The 14,490-nt window shown below is 36.5% G+C and overlaps 1 protein-coding gene across 6 annotated transcripts in view; it reads right to left on the reverse strand.

Moving 5' to 3' along the window:
- LOC121733048 (putative polypeptide N-acetylgalactosaminyltransferase 9) overlaps positions 1–14,490 on the reverse strand; it is a 150,722-nt gene that overhangs the window by 115,171 nt on the left and 21,061 nt on the right. Inside the window, exon 2 of one of the 6 annotated variants that reach the window (XM_042123139.1) lies at positions 4,920–4,954. The exons of the other annotated variants lie outside the window; for them this stretch is intronic. The gene's annotated coding sequence lies outside the window, so the exon portion shown is untranslated. The remainder of the gene's footprint in view (positions 1–4,919; positions 4,955–14,490) is intronic. 6 annotated transcript variants of the gene reach the window in all.

Consider the following 14,490-nt stretch of genomic DNA (forward strand, 5'->3'; position numbering starts at 1 on the left):
CCCGTAATTGGTCCCTAAACACCAAACTACGAAGCGTTTGCGTCAGCAGCTGTCGCGCTAACGGACTTATGACGTTAAGTTGGCAAAGTTGATCTGAAGTACAATTGGGATAATTTAAATACATACGAGGAAAACTACAACTAAGTACATAAAACGAGAAACATAATATCGTATACAATTCAAATCAGTGGAAATTTTGACATGAATTAAGAGTTCGTTGCAAAAAGTGATGGACAACTTAACGAAAAATCATTATCCATTCATTTCCACGCCAAATTTGGCTAATGAGTTTCTGAAAATGTCATTAGCGTGGACAGAGACGAAACGGGTTGTACGTGTAACGAGCTCTCAAGGTAGGGGTAGGTTTAAAACTTGATTATAATTATTTTAAAAGATATTTGGTTAAAACATATTTTAACATCTACTGTTCACGAAATGGGATTTACAGTATTTCACTTGCAGAGTAAAATTATTATACATACTCGTAGATACGAGTGTGAGGAGCTTTTGAAGGCAAAACTATGTAGCTTGTGGCTAATACCTGTAAGACCGATAACTTTTTGAGTAAACTCTTAGAAATTATCTATCTACTAAGTTCTTGTAATAATTGTTATTAGCAGATGCTACGTTCGAAACGCTTCTGTTTTCCTAGTATAAGTTTATTCAGGCAACTGTCTTACTAAAGCCTATTTGAATCCTACTAATATTATAAAGGCGAAAGTTTGTTTGGATGTATGGATGTATGGATTTATGGATGTGTGGATGTGTGGATGTATAAATGTTTGTTACTCTTTCACGCAAAAACTACCGAACGGATTTTAATGAAACTTTACAATAATATAGCTTATACATCAGAATAACACATAGGCTACAATTTTAACCGACTCTCAAAATGGGGGAGGTGTTATGTTCGTTTTCTTATATTCAACGATTACTCCGCCGTTTGTTAACCGATTTTCAAAATTTTTCTTTTGGTATATAGGGTTAAGGGATCCTCCCAATTTGGTATTATATTCACAAAAGTGGTGATCTGATGAAGGATCCATAAGTAATCGAGGGAACTCCTCAAAACTTATAGGGAAACATGTGGTGACTTCGGATTCGTGAGAAGTATTCTAAGCATACGCTACCAACAAGTAAGATTTTGCAACGAGGTATACCTGGTATAACATGGTTCGGAAGGTGCTGAGAGAACTCCTGATTCTTTATAGATACAAGTTTGGGAGTTTCGGCGTTGTTTTAAGAACAGAAAGCATATTATGCTACTATGCAAATTACATTCATCATCATCATCATCATCATCATCACTACCATATTATACCATTTCATAGTCTTTTAGATCGAGACTCGAGTTTGTCAAGGGATAATTAAAAAAAATCTATACCTACCTAATATTATAAACCTGCAGAGTATGTTTGCTTGAACGCGTCAATAACAGGAACTACAGGTCCGATTTAAAAACTTATCTCAGTGTTAGATAGATCATTTATCGAGTAAGACTATAGGCTATATTATATTATCACGCTAAGACTAATACGACCGAAGAAACTCAGGAAAATGGGGGAAATATTTTTTATGGGAAAATGTACGGCTTCTGTAAAATTCCTAATTTACGCGTAATTAGTAAACTATATAACCCTCAAAGCCACATACGGTATTGTGAAGAAATTAGATTTTTAGTTTTTTTTATTTTATTTAGTAAAGTTTACCTTTTTGGGACTAGTTACTTGGTGAGGCAGAAATTATTACCTCTATTAATTAATGTCTATACACGCGGCAGCGTTGAAGCCAAGGACTTATCACATTTTTTTTCTTAATCGAACTTGCTATTTCACATTTATATTATTGAAGATGATAGGAAATGCTTCAATAGATCCGACCTACCTTTACAGGTAAATGGCTGTTTGTAAGTGTATCTATTGTACAGTCCCCAATCCCCTAAGACTTATTCTGCTTCCGGGAGAGGCTTATGAGCGTAACTTCTGTAATTTAAATTTCAAGTTCCAAGCTCGTGTTTAAAGGTGAAATGTTTAATTAATGGTGAAACTTGAACTTATTACTTTGCATCTTCGGGTTAGAATATTTATTAGCACGTGTGATGGTCCTCTTATTATCAATTTGGTCGTGTCGGTCTTCCGTCCCACTGGGTTATGAGAGTAAAGGAATAGAGAGTGCTCTTGTGTACTGCGCACACACTTGGGCACTGTAAAATTACTCCTGCGTAGCTGGCCTGGTTTCAATGAAACCGGCCACCGTCACCGAAACCGGTGTGGGAGCCATTATTATTATTATCAATAGGCGAGTAATAAAGCTACTTAATAATTTTATCCTGGACTAGAATACAATGAAAGAATAGACTCATAAAAGAAACTAATCAAGCTGAAAGGTTTGTTTGAACGCGCTAATCTCAAGAACTACTGCCCCCGTAGACAAGTGGCAAAACGCTAACGCTAACGCTAGCGCTACAAAATGTATGGAATTGACATTAGTATTCGCTAGCGAAGCGATGACTTATGTCAAATCGCATACGTTTTGTAGCGCTAGCGTTAGCGTTAGCGCTTTGCCACTTTTCTACTGGACCAATATTTATGTGATTTGGGACATAATTCAAAATTCATAATTCTTTATTCACAAGAATGCAGTATTGAAGAATACAGATATAAAGTTGAAGTAAAATGTGCGATTCCTGCCGAATGTAAAGCTGTGGAGAACCTCTAGTTTGATATAAAAATGTAACATAACAGAGTACCATAAAACAAAGATGTCGGCACTGTAACGAAGGAAGCGTGCCGACGGAAAACATTCCTTATAGAAGTACCGTCATAAACAAAAACCATTTGGGCATTGTACATGTGAAAATTTGAGCAAACGTTTTACGAGCGACTGTCCCTCGTCAATTCTGTATGAAAGCGTTGATACGGAGCTATAAACAAAAGACGCCAGCCACGATATCAAGTACGCCAATTTCTGTTTATTTGCGAAAATTTTCTTCGGCCGCAAATGTTTTGGCTTTTCCTCGAGACGTCGTTTTTACTAGCTCTCTGAAACAAATCAATGGAAAACGAAAAAAAATAAGGAACAACAATTGATTTCTTACAACATCATTACATTGTTTTCATTACTTTTACTAGCAATTTGACCGAGCTTTGCTCGGTATTCGATAAAACACGAATAAAATAACATTTTCTAAAAATGATTCCTAGCTAGATAGATTTGTCGCCTCCGAAACCCCCTATATACTAAATTTCATGAAAATCGTTGGAGCCGATTCCGAGATTTCAATTATACATATGTATACATATTTATATACAAGAATTGCTCGTTTAAAGATATAAGATTTTAATACGAACCAAAATACTAAAAGGTATGAGTACCTACATAACTCATGTCAGTAATAAAATATATAGTAGGTCTAACGCCTCCGTGGTCTAGTGGTTAGAGCGTCGCTCTCGACTCCGGAGGTCGTGGGTTCGAATCCCGCGTTGGAAACATATTATTTCCAAGTTTGGTTAGGACAATGCAGGCTGATCACCTGATTGTCTGACAAGTAAGATGATCCATGCGTCGGATGGGCATGTAAAAAGTCGGTCCTGCGCCTGATCTCTCGCCAGTCGTGTCGGTCTTCCGTCCCACTGGGTTATGAGAGTAAAAGGAATAGAGAGTGCTCTTGTGTACTGCGCACACACTTGGGCACTATAAAATTACTCCTGCGTACCTGGCCTGGTTTCAATGAAACCGGCCACCGTCACCGAAACCAGTGTGGGGAGTATTATTATTATATAGTAGGTACTTGACACTATTATAATGGAGAACAAATTTTTATTACTGTCGCCAGTTGAATTAATTAACGAGACATCATGCATTTCATCAACTGAATTAAAGCTTGTAAATGCAGAATCTTGGTGACTTCAGTTTTATGTGATGAGTGCAGAGTGAATAAGGAATGTATAGATCACTTAAAAATCCTTAGCAATTTAATAAAACATTACACATTTAGAAAACAACGCCAAAAACTTCATGAAAGAGCATAAATGATATGTGAAAGATATCAAAATTGTATGTGATTTGTTACCACTTGCGATGTGTCAAATTCACAGATTTTAAATTTCTAAATAAGCTTTCAAAACTACTTAAGAGGGCGACTAACGCAAAAAATTAAACATCGTCCTTCTTTCTTCACACTCACGCCCGTCTTTCATATGCCATGTGTAATAAAGGGACGACTCGGATTCATCGCCAATTAATTAGTTTTTTCTTAATAACTCGATAAATACAACATTTTAAAAATCCGCTAGGTCGGTTTCTCAATGATATAATTTTATACAATGTGGTAACTTAGTTCAATGCACGGTTATGGCAATAAATGAAAAATTCGTGAAAATTAGATGACAGAAATTAGATGCATCTCATCTTTGTGATTTTTTTCTACCGAGAAAATTTTAAGATATCGTGTTTTTGCTCAGATTGAATTCTTGGAAATGTAATGTAGTATCTTATTTTAGAAAATGAAATAATTCAGGGCTTATTTTCAAGTATAAAAAAAATTTATAAAATCGAAAATTTTGGGTTTAATTAAATTAAAGAACTACTACGCTGTTTAGATTATGCTGTAATTATGAAAATAACGACTGACGTGGTGTGAAGCGTCCATTTAAAAAAAAAAAAAAACGAAAACAATATAATTTACACTTCTAACAAAGTAATACCTAAACTGGGAGAGTTTTGATGACAAAAATGAAGTAATTAACACGTCAGAAGTCGAAGGTAACATATCAACAGAGGTCGTAGGTACACCAGATACCCTTGGCTATGTAAGCGAATCTGTATCAGGTGTAGGACGAGAGACGGTGCGTCGTGACCGGCAAGTGCATACGATACGTGCGGTCACGGTGCGGCGAGCAAAACTTAACACTACTTACATCACACTGTAATTATCTTGTCTTGTCTGTTGTACCTGTAAATTAAATGTTACAACTGAATCATTTATTACATTAGACTTTCGATTAGTTTTAGTATAAGGTCCAAAAAACGACGTACGAGAACCTATCCGGCATTGGGTACGTTCCGAAATATAACCCAGTATTAGTATAAGTACTGCAACTGGGTTATATTGTTATGTTATTATTACTAGATGGCCAAGTGAACTTTGTATCACATAAATAAACCTTTCCGGTCTCCCAAGATTTTTGGAGACTAAAATTAGCCAAATCGGTTCAGCCGTTCTCAAGTTATAGCGAGACTAACAACATTTCCACTAATAAGTATCCATTTTTATTATACAGGGTGTTATACAAAAGTAAAAAAGTTACTCTATCAGCGCTGCTACTTTCACAGTGAACTTTATGCGGGGACACACCCTAAATTATTATCTTTTAGTTTCGTTACACCTTATCATAATATAATAATAGAAAGATTTATATTAGACTAGATGACGCCCGCAACTCCGTTGCGCCAAAATTAGTTTATCGCGCGGGAACCGTACATTTTTCCGGGATAAAAACTATCCTATGGGGATTTTTCGGGACTCAAAGTATCTCCATGCCAAATTTCAGCAAAATCAGTTCAGCGGTTCGCGCGTGAAGAGGTAACAGACAGACAGACAGACAGACAGACGGATAGACGGACAGACGGACAGACGGACAGACGGACAGACGGACAGACGGACAGACGGACAGACGGACAGACGGACAGACGGACAGACGGACAGACAGACAGACAGACAGACAGACAGACGGACAGACGGACAGACGGACAGACGGACAGACAGACGGACGGACAGACAGACAGACAGACACACTTTCGCATTTATAATATTAGTATGGGAGTATGGATTTTAGTAGTTAGTAAACTGGGTTATATTTTAGAACTTACCCAATGTCTGATCAGGTTTTCGTAGTACATAGTTATTATTTTGACCTTGATATAATCACGTGTACTGTCATCAATTTATTCGAAGCTCATTTTCAATCTTTGATAAAAAGTCATACTTTATCTGCTTATCCTTTATCTAAGTATTCAAGACATAAAAAGTTGCAAGCAGTTATTGTAGACTTTTACGAGGAAAAAAATATATGACTTCCGTTTGCAGTAAATAGTTTATAAGTCAGAAATACCTAGAATTACTGTGCCATGTCGTCATGTTTGCTTCTTACATACAATCTACCACATTTAATCAAGACATTCTCTCTCATCATCAAGAATTCCACTTTGTACAGGGGAATTGATGCCAGCTTCATACTCTATGAATCACCATAAGTTCATTGACAAGAATTTATAAAAGCTTTGTGGGTGCTTTTTTGCTAGATGCTGTCGTGTCCTGAGTCCTTATTATAGTCTATAATATAAATGCGAAAGTGTGTCTGTCTGTCTGTAATCTCTTGACTAAACTTCACACTTTATTTAAATTATTTTTTAAACAGATACCTTGATAGACGGGACCTTATACTATTATAGACTAAGGAAAATAATATATAACATAATATTTTCCTTAATCTATGATAATATAATTTAACTAAGTATACGATGAACGAATTTCGACACAAAAAAGTGGCGGACGTCATCTTCTCTTATATATAAAAATGGATTTTTAAATGTGTTAGTCGTGCTAAAACTCGAAAACGGCTGAACGGATTGGGCTGATTTTAGTCTTAAAATATTCGTAGAAGTCCAGGGAAGGTTTTAAAGTGACACGAAGTTCACCGGGACAGCTAGTTTAAATATAATTTTTGCCTTTTTTCCTCATACCTACGCAAACAGCGTGAAAATTATTTTATTAAAAAGTCACGTGCTGGAATCAAATTCCCGTGCAAATAAAAACAATCCACCAAAATTGCGCGACCGAACACAGTCCTCGCGAAATGTAAAATTGGTTTACCCTGTTAGATAACATCAACAAATTTCGTTAGAGCGACCAGTGAGCTAACTCTATTTCGCATAAAGGTTTATAAATCCCGAAAATGTAACGTAAACTGAATGTTTATTGGAAACTAGATATTGCCCGCGACTTCGTTGCGCCAAAATTCGTTTATCGCGTGGGAACCGTACATTTTTTGAGATAAATAAAACTTGAGAGGTGTCAAGGGACACCCGAATGGAATGAAGTTATTTTTATGTTAAAAAAAACCTGTATACATAAACATTCTTTTGAAGTTATTTCAGAAAACGCCATCTATTGACGCCCAGAAATACTATCAACGCCCTCTACCCCTACCATGCAGGTACTAATAAAAAAGTGTCGAGGTCAAATATCGTTCTGTCTAGCCTCCTTTATGAAGAACGAGCGATAAGGAACTTCGTCCCAAAAGTATGTTCTTTACCGGGACTCAAACACCGAACAGTTTTCATCCACGAGAAAAGTTACGAGTAGGCTGTTGCCGCGCCATAAACGGAACATCAGCAAACAAACGATTTTACGTGTTAGAGTCATGCTTCGGCAAATCGGCACGAATGGGCCGGCTCGACCGGAGAAATACCACGGGCTCACAGACAAGGTTATATTGTGTATGACTGAAAGCGTACCAGCCGAACCTTTGCGCCTGCTATTTTATAGTTTTTTGATCGTCGTTTTTTTATACATCAATTAAATCGCGTCAAAAAAACGAATCGCCCTAGATATATTCTTTGTCTATAATTCAGTGCAAAAATTATCTGAAAATTCCAAATAATTTGGACATAGTATGGAAAATTCGTTAAAAGAAGAGGTAAGTTTGGGATTTTTTTCTATCGAGTGAAGTTCATGATATTGTGTAATGGAATATAAATTCCACCGTGTTAGATCCTTAACTATTACATATATTTTTTCAGAATTTAAATTACTATATTTTTGTGTCTACTGTCACTTTTAAATCTTGAAAATCGTCCATTTCTGGGAATACAGGGCCTTAACTAAATTCTTCTACGAAGGTGTGGTTTCCCACTTTTCCCCGATTTTCCCCGGCACGTAGACCACACCAGTCGTAAACTCCCATCACGTCAAATTACGACCATCTTCTTTATTTACTTTATAAGGGTCCGAGGATCGACTTAAGAGGATACACCAGGGGCTAGAGAAATGAAAAAAAAGTACGTGTAATATCTATAGCTGTCTCCCTTACCTCAAGCCTATACCGCAGAACGCGATAGAGACAACTGCAGAAAATCAACGATTCGTTGTCCCCTGATTCCTTCTCCAAAACTTAACCGATTTATGTACTTTTTCATTAAAGATTAAAGAAAGGCTTGAGCTGTGTTCCTATGTTTTATTTTTTTCCGTATACTCTAGGCAAATCTTTTTTCTAGATGTTTGAACACAGCGGAAAATCTGGCCATTTTTTTGGGGATTTGAACGTTCATATCTTATTTAATAATTACATTATGAAAAAAAAACATAAGGACATTGTATTAGTGGCCGTAGATATTCAGAAAAAAAATTATAACTCTACTAGCGTTATCCAGGGAGCAAACAGGGGACAACGTTTGTATGGAAAAAAGGGCGGTGTGGACTCCTCTTAATACTAAAAAGACCCTCAAAACGTTAATCTCGAGGCACGTATTTCAGTGGAGAGCTGTGAATAGAAAATAACATTGAATAGTAAAAGTAGTTATTTAATAAACTACCGCTGTGTTGACGTATAAATTGAACAGGTATAAATATTGCCAGAAAGAAAAATATTATGTTCATCACATCAAGTTGCCCGGAACCACATTGCGCCGAAATAATTGATTAAGGCGCTCCCTCTACGGAGATGCCGTGATTTACGGTAAATTTAGAGCCTTGTAAACTCACAATTTTAAAGCTACAAAGTTATAATAAAAATACAGCAATAATCAATTTGAGCAATACAAAAAAAGAAAAAGGAATGTTCGAGGCGTCACCTTAACCGGTGGTCCAAGTGGTGGTGGCATTCCAAGTGGTCCGCGAAGCCAATATAACAATAATAATATGTGAAAATTCAGAAGTTAGCAAAGAGTATGCAGTCACAAAAATCACATTAAATTAAAATCTGTAACTATAAAATTTTCTCCAAATGAAAGAATGAGTTCTAATTATAAAATTGTGCTTGTTTTCTTTATAAAACAACCCTTAATTTAGGTAAACCAACTGGGGGTCCCTCATGACTAAAAGGTTAAGAACCCATGTTCCATTTGGTAAGCCAAATACCAAAACATTATGAATCAGAATCAGTAGTCACTAGGTAATTGAACAACAACAATCGAGTGAATATAAATTCGTGTAATTCTATGAGTCATATATTACTGAGTCTAACTAACTGGGATTTCCTGATCTTGATTTAATATTTCACATTTTGGAAATGAGAGTCCACTCATTACACTCACCAGACGTCATTGACTTATATTTATACGTGGGAGAGCCATGCTTCGGCACGAATGGGCCGGCTCGACCGGATAAATACAACGTTCTCACAGAAAACCGGCGTGAAACAGCGCTTGCGCTGTGTTTCGCCGAGTGAGTGAGTTTACCGGAGGCCCAATCCCCTACCCTATTCCCTTTCCTACCCTCCCCTATTCCCTTCCCTTCCCTACCCTCCCCTATTACCCTATTCCCTCTTAAAAGGCCAGCAACGCACATGCAGCTCTTCTGATGCTGCGAGTGTCCATGGGCGACGGAAGTTGCTTTCCATCAGGTGACCCGTTTGCTCGTTTGCCCCTTATTTCATAAAAAAAATCCACTATCCATACTATAATATAATATTATTATAAATGCGAAAGTGTGTCTGTCTGTTTCCTCTCCACGCCCAAACCGCTGAACCGATTGGGCTGAACTGTGATATGGAAATACTTTGAATCCCGAGAATGGACATGGGATACTACTCATCCCCGAAAAATGTACGGTTCCCGCACGATAAACGGGTTTAGGTCCAACGGAGTTGCGGTTAAGTTTCTGCCAACCAATTTACTTTTAATCATTTTAATAATATATTACCGTTGCTCGGATCATTAATTAATGCAAATTACTTTATTGTTATTAAGTTCGTATAACAATAATTTAAAATTAACTGCTTTCCTTTCATTTATTATTTAATTTTAATTGAAAATCAATTGAGCAATAAAAAAAGAAACGATTATTTAAACAGTTCCTTTTTAATTAGCTTTTTAAATTATTTAGAGAAAAAAAAATGTTACTTGGACATCCATGTGGTATCAGGACCAAAAACTAGGACTCAGGAGAAAGATCTTTTTTAGATATAAAATGTCGCCCGCCACTCCGTTGCGCCATTATTAGCTTATCGCGCAAGAACCATAAATTTTTCCGGGATAAAAAGTGTCCTATGTCCTTTCCCGGGACTCAAAGTATTTCCATTCCAAATTCCAGCAAAATCGGTCCAGCGGTTTATGCGTGAAGAGGTAACATACAAACAGACAGATAAATAACATACTTTCACATTTATAATATATTAGGAACTTAACGCCTCCGTGGTTTAGTGGTATAGAGCGCGGCTCTTGACTCGGAGGTCGTGGGTTCGATTCCCGCGTTGGAAACATGTTATTTCCAAGTTTGGTTAGGACGATGCAGGCTGATCACCTGATTGTCTGATAAGTAAGATGATCCATACGTCGGATGGGCATGTAAAAAGTCGGTCCTGCGCCTGATCTCTCGCCGGTCGTGTCGGACTTCCGTCCCACTGGGTTATGGGAGTAAAGGAATAGAGAGTGCTCTTGTGTACTGCGCACACACTTGGGCACTATAAAATTACTGGTGCTGACGGTGGCCGGTTTCAATGAAACCGGCCACCGTCACCGAAACCCGTGTGGGAGCTATTATTATTATATTAGGAACTTATAGTTTGCATTTGCGTTTCTCAACAGATGATGGTATCAAGGCCTTGACATAAAATTTACCGGATTCAGATTACCTAACCAAAGTCCTGTTCAGGTGACCTAACAATAAAATACGAAACAAATAAGCATAATATGGATTTTATGCTAATCCTAGCAAATAACAACGATACAGCTTAAAGAAGGAATAAAATTATGTTGAGATTATTATATAATCTATTACATTATGAAAATGGATATTCATTTTAAATTTTTGAAATATCAGGATTCAATTTTATAATTATTCAAGATGACGCCCGCAACTCCGTTGCGCCAAAATTCGTTTATCGCGTAAGAATTACATTTTTCCGGGATAGAAGGTATCTTAATATTATGTCCTTTCCCGGGACTCAAAGTATCTCCATATGACAGTAAAATAATTTTCATCATCATATTTTAGTAGTTTGGGTGTGAACAGGTAACAGACAGACAGACACACTTTCGTAATTATTAATAATTATTAATTTATTATAATATTATTAGACGACCTCTGTGGCTCAGTGGTGAGCGCGTCGGTAGCTCAAGCCGGGGGTCGCGGGTTCGAATCCCGCCGACGGAACAAAAAGTTTTCAATGTTCCCGGGTCTGGGTGTGTATTAAATATATGTATGATATAATAAAAATCTTAAATATATGTATAGTATAAAAGTATTAAATATATTTCCGTTGTCTGGTACCTGTAACACAAGTCCTTTAGGTACTTAGCACGGGGCCAGACTGACGTGGTGTGAAGCGTCCATAGATATTATTATTATTATTATTAATATTGAAAAGAGGCAAGTTTCCAACACACGGATTCAAAACATCGTAACTATCACAATATTATGTTAAAATTACTTAAACCAACGTATTACATTCACAAAACTTTAAATAGAACATTACCACTTTAATAGGTTCCAATTATTTATAAGTCGAAACAACAAAGTGTGTTACAGTCATTTACGGAATACGCAGATTACATTTTCGGGATACTCCTTTGGGATCTCCCGATTTCCCGGAATCCTGTTGCGGGGTAATATTGTGAGTTCGAGTGGAGATGAGTAATTAAAGTAATGAAAAAGTATAACTACAAGTAATAATAAATCAAGATTAAAGATAATAATATGATGAAATTGAAACACGAACTAAAGAAAATCAATTTGCTTTGATTCTTACTTTTCATTTCGGCTTAAGAAAATAGTATGTATATCTAAGACTAAGGTCCGGCAGATTACCTAGCGAACCCCAAAATGGTAAAATTAAAAAAAATACACCAATATTTATCATATATTTTTGCCTTATATCACAGCTGCAGCTAGAAATCAAACAATTCTTATCAATATCAACACGGTCGATACGTATACTTTTTACTTTGCAAACAATAATATTATATAGAATTTAATCTAAAAATCCCTCAGACATTCGTTCATTGTAAATTTACGATACAGCAATTGCAATTGGAAATTGAATTTTCTAACACCTCGACGAAAGCGCAGAAAATTGCAAGCGGATTATCACGTACATAAAATTACATGAAACGCAATCGCAATCGGACTTTTTCACATCAAACTATCTGCTTCGATAGGTTCTCATTGCTTGAAGGTCAGTTCACATTGCACCGTGGTGATGCGATAGAAAATAAATGAGCAATTCAAAACTAGATTACTACAAAACACACATTGAATTGAAAGACTTGCCACCAACGGTGCTGGGCTCCAATTTAATAATATAATATCTATGGACGCTTCACACCACGTCAGTCTGGCCCCGTGGTAAGTACCTGAAGGACTTGTGTTACGGGTACCAGACAACGGAAATAATATATATATTACTTTTATAGTTTTGGGAGGCTTAGTAATAATTTTAACAAAAGATGACTAGAAACAGTGTTGCCTTATCATGGAACCCGCTGTTAAGTAAACTTTTTCCAACAAAAAAAGAATCACCAAAATCGGTTTACAAACGGCGACGTTATCCTCGAACAAACAAAAAGATAGTCCTTTTTAGCCTTCTCCTTTTTTGAAGTCGGTTAAAAATTCATCCAATCACCTCGTCACGTAGCATATAAACTGATCCTTAGGTATATAAATACCTTTAAAAATAATTTTTACCTTTAAAGTGCGAGTCAGACTCGCGCACGAAGGGTTCCGTACCGTTATAGAGGAAAAATAGGCGAAAAATTGTGGTTTTGTATAGGAGCCCCCCTTATTTATTTATTTTATTTTAATATTATTCTTAAATATTGAAATAGACATATAATTAAGGCCTTTGTGAAAATATCAAGTGCCTACCTATTGCCATTATTGATATCGAGCAAAAAAGGCCAGAAAATCACGTTTGTTGTATGGGAGCCCCCTTTTAATATTAATTTTATTTTGTTTTTAGTATTTGTTGTTATAGCGGCAACAGATATACACAATCTGTGAAAATTTCAGAACTCTAGCTATAGCGGTTCTTGAGATACAGCCTGGAGACAGACAAACGGACAGACAGACATGGAAGTCTCATGAATAGGTTCCCGTTTTTACCCTTTGGGTACGGAACCCTAAAAAAATTAAACATGGAGCAGTGATCATACAACAAATATAGACGAAGCTAAAAAGACAAATCGCAAACGTGTTTGAGGGTAAAACTTTTAAAGATGGCACGACCAGTCGTGTGACATTTACATACTAGCTATCACCCTCAGACTCAAGCAAATAAAGTGCAACAGCAAGCAAATAGACCAGTTCTGAAGTGAAAATTTTTATTTTTTAGATCCAGACCACAGATATAGATCAAGATAGATACCACATGTTCCTCCATTTGTATGAAAACGAGTGTGCCACTTTTTTCCTACCTACTGTGGTCTGTGACGTATCGATGGTAAGAAACGTGTCCATTATCTAAGCCAACGTTTCTATTCGAATTCCTACAGTTCAATACGGCACAAATAGGCATTTAGGAATTTTTTAAATTCCGATTGACGTCCGATTCCGATAGCAAACTAAAGAACAGACTTTCGAAAGACGAGCATTGCTCGTTTAGGAGCGCGACATGGCACGTGAAGTACATACACATGCGGTATCTATCTAGATCCATGTCTGTGATCCAGACCGTTAACCTGGCTGGTAAGATTGCTGCTTAATTGCCAATTTCGAGATGTGAATTTGCTTTTCGAACGATATCATTCCTAGATATTTTCGATTGGAAAGTCAATGATATTTTCTTGAAATTTTACTTTTTACTCAAAGGCGTTGTACTAACGGTAATGATTTTGGGATACTATGTATGTCCCTCTAAAGCAACTAAATTACTGAAAGTATCAATAGATTAGTAATGACATAGGCTATTATTTCGTATTTTAGAACGAAGTTCCTTATCGCGCGTTCGGCGTAAATCTGAAGACGAGACAGAACGATATTTGACCTTGATTTGACCTCGACACTTTTTTATTAGTACTTATTTGCATGTTACAGGTTTTTTGAACATAAGAAATAATTTCGATCCATTAGGGTGTGTCCCTTGACACCTCTCAAGTTTTTTTTACACAGTCGGGTAGTTTTTAGACTTATTACTTTTCTAAATACAACAATCAAATACATAAATACGTTGTATTTGGGACAGTATGTATTTTGCATTTGTATTTTGTTGTGATAAGCATATTGTAGAGGCCATACGATAACCGCCGCTGCATACATCCTATATTTATGGGTCG

Source organism: Aricia agestis, chromosome 13 (genome assembly GCF_905147365.1).
Source record: "Aricia agestis chromosome 13, ilAriAges1.1, whole genome shotgun sequence".
NCBI classification, from domain to species: Eukaryota; Metazoa; Arthropoda; class Insecta; order Lepidoptera; family Lycaenidae; genus Aricia; species Aricia agestis.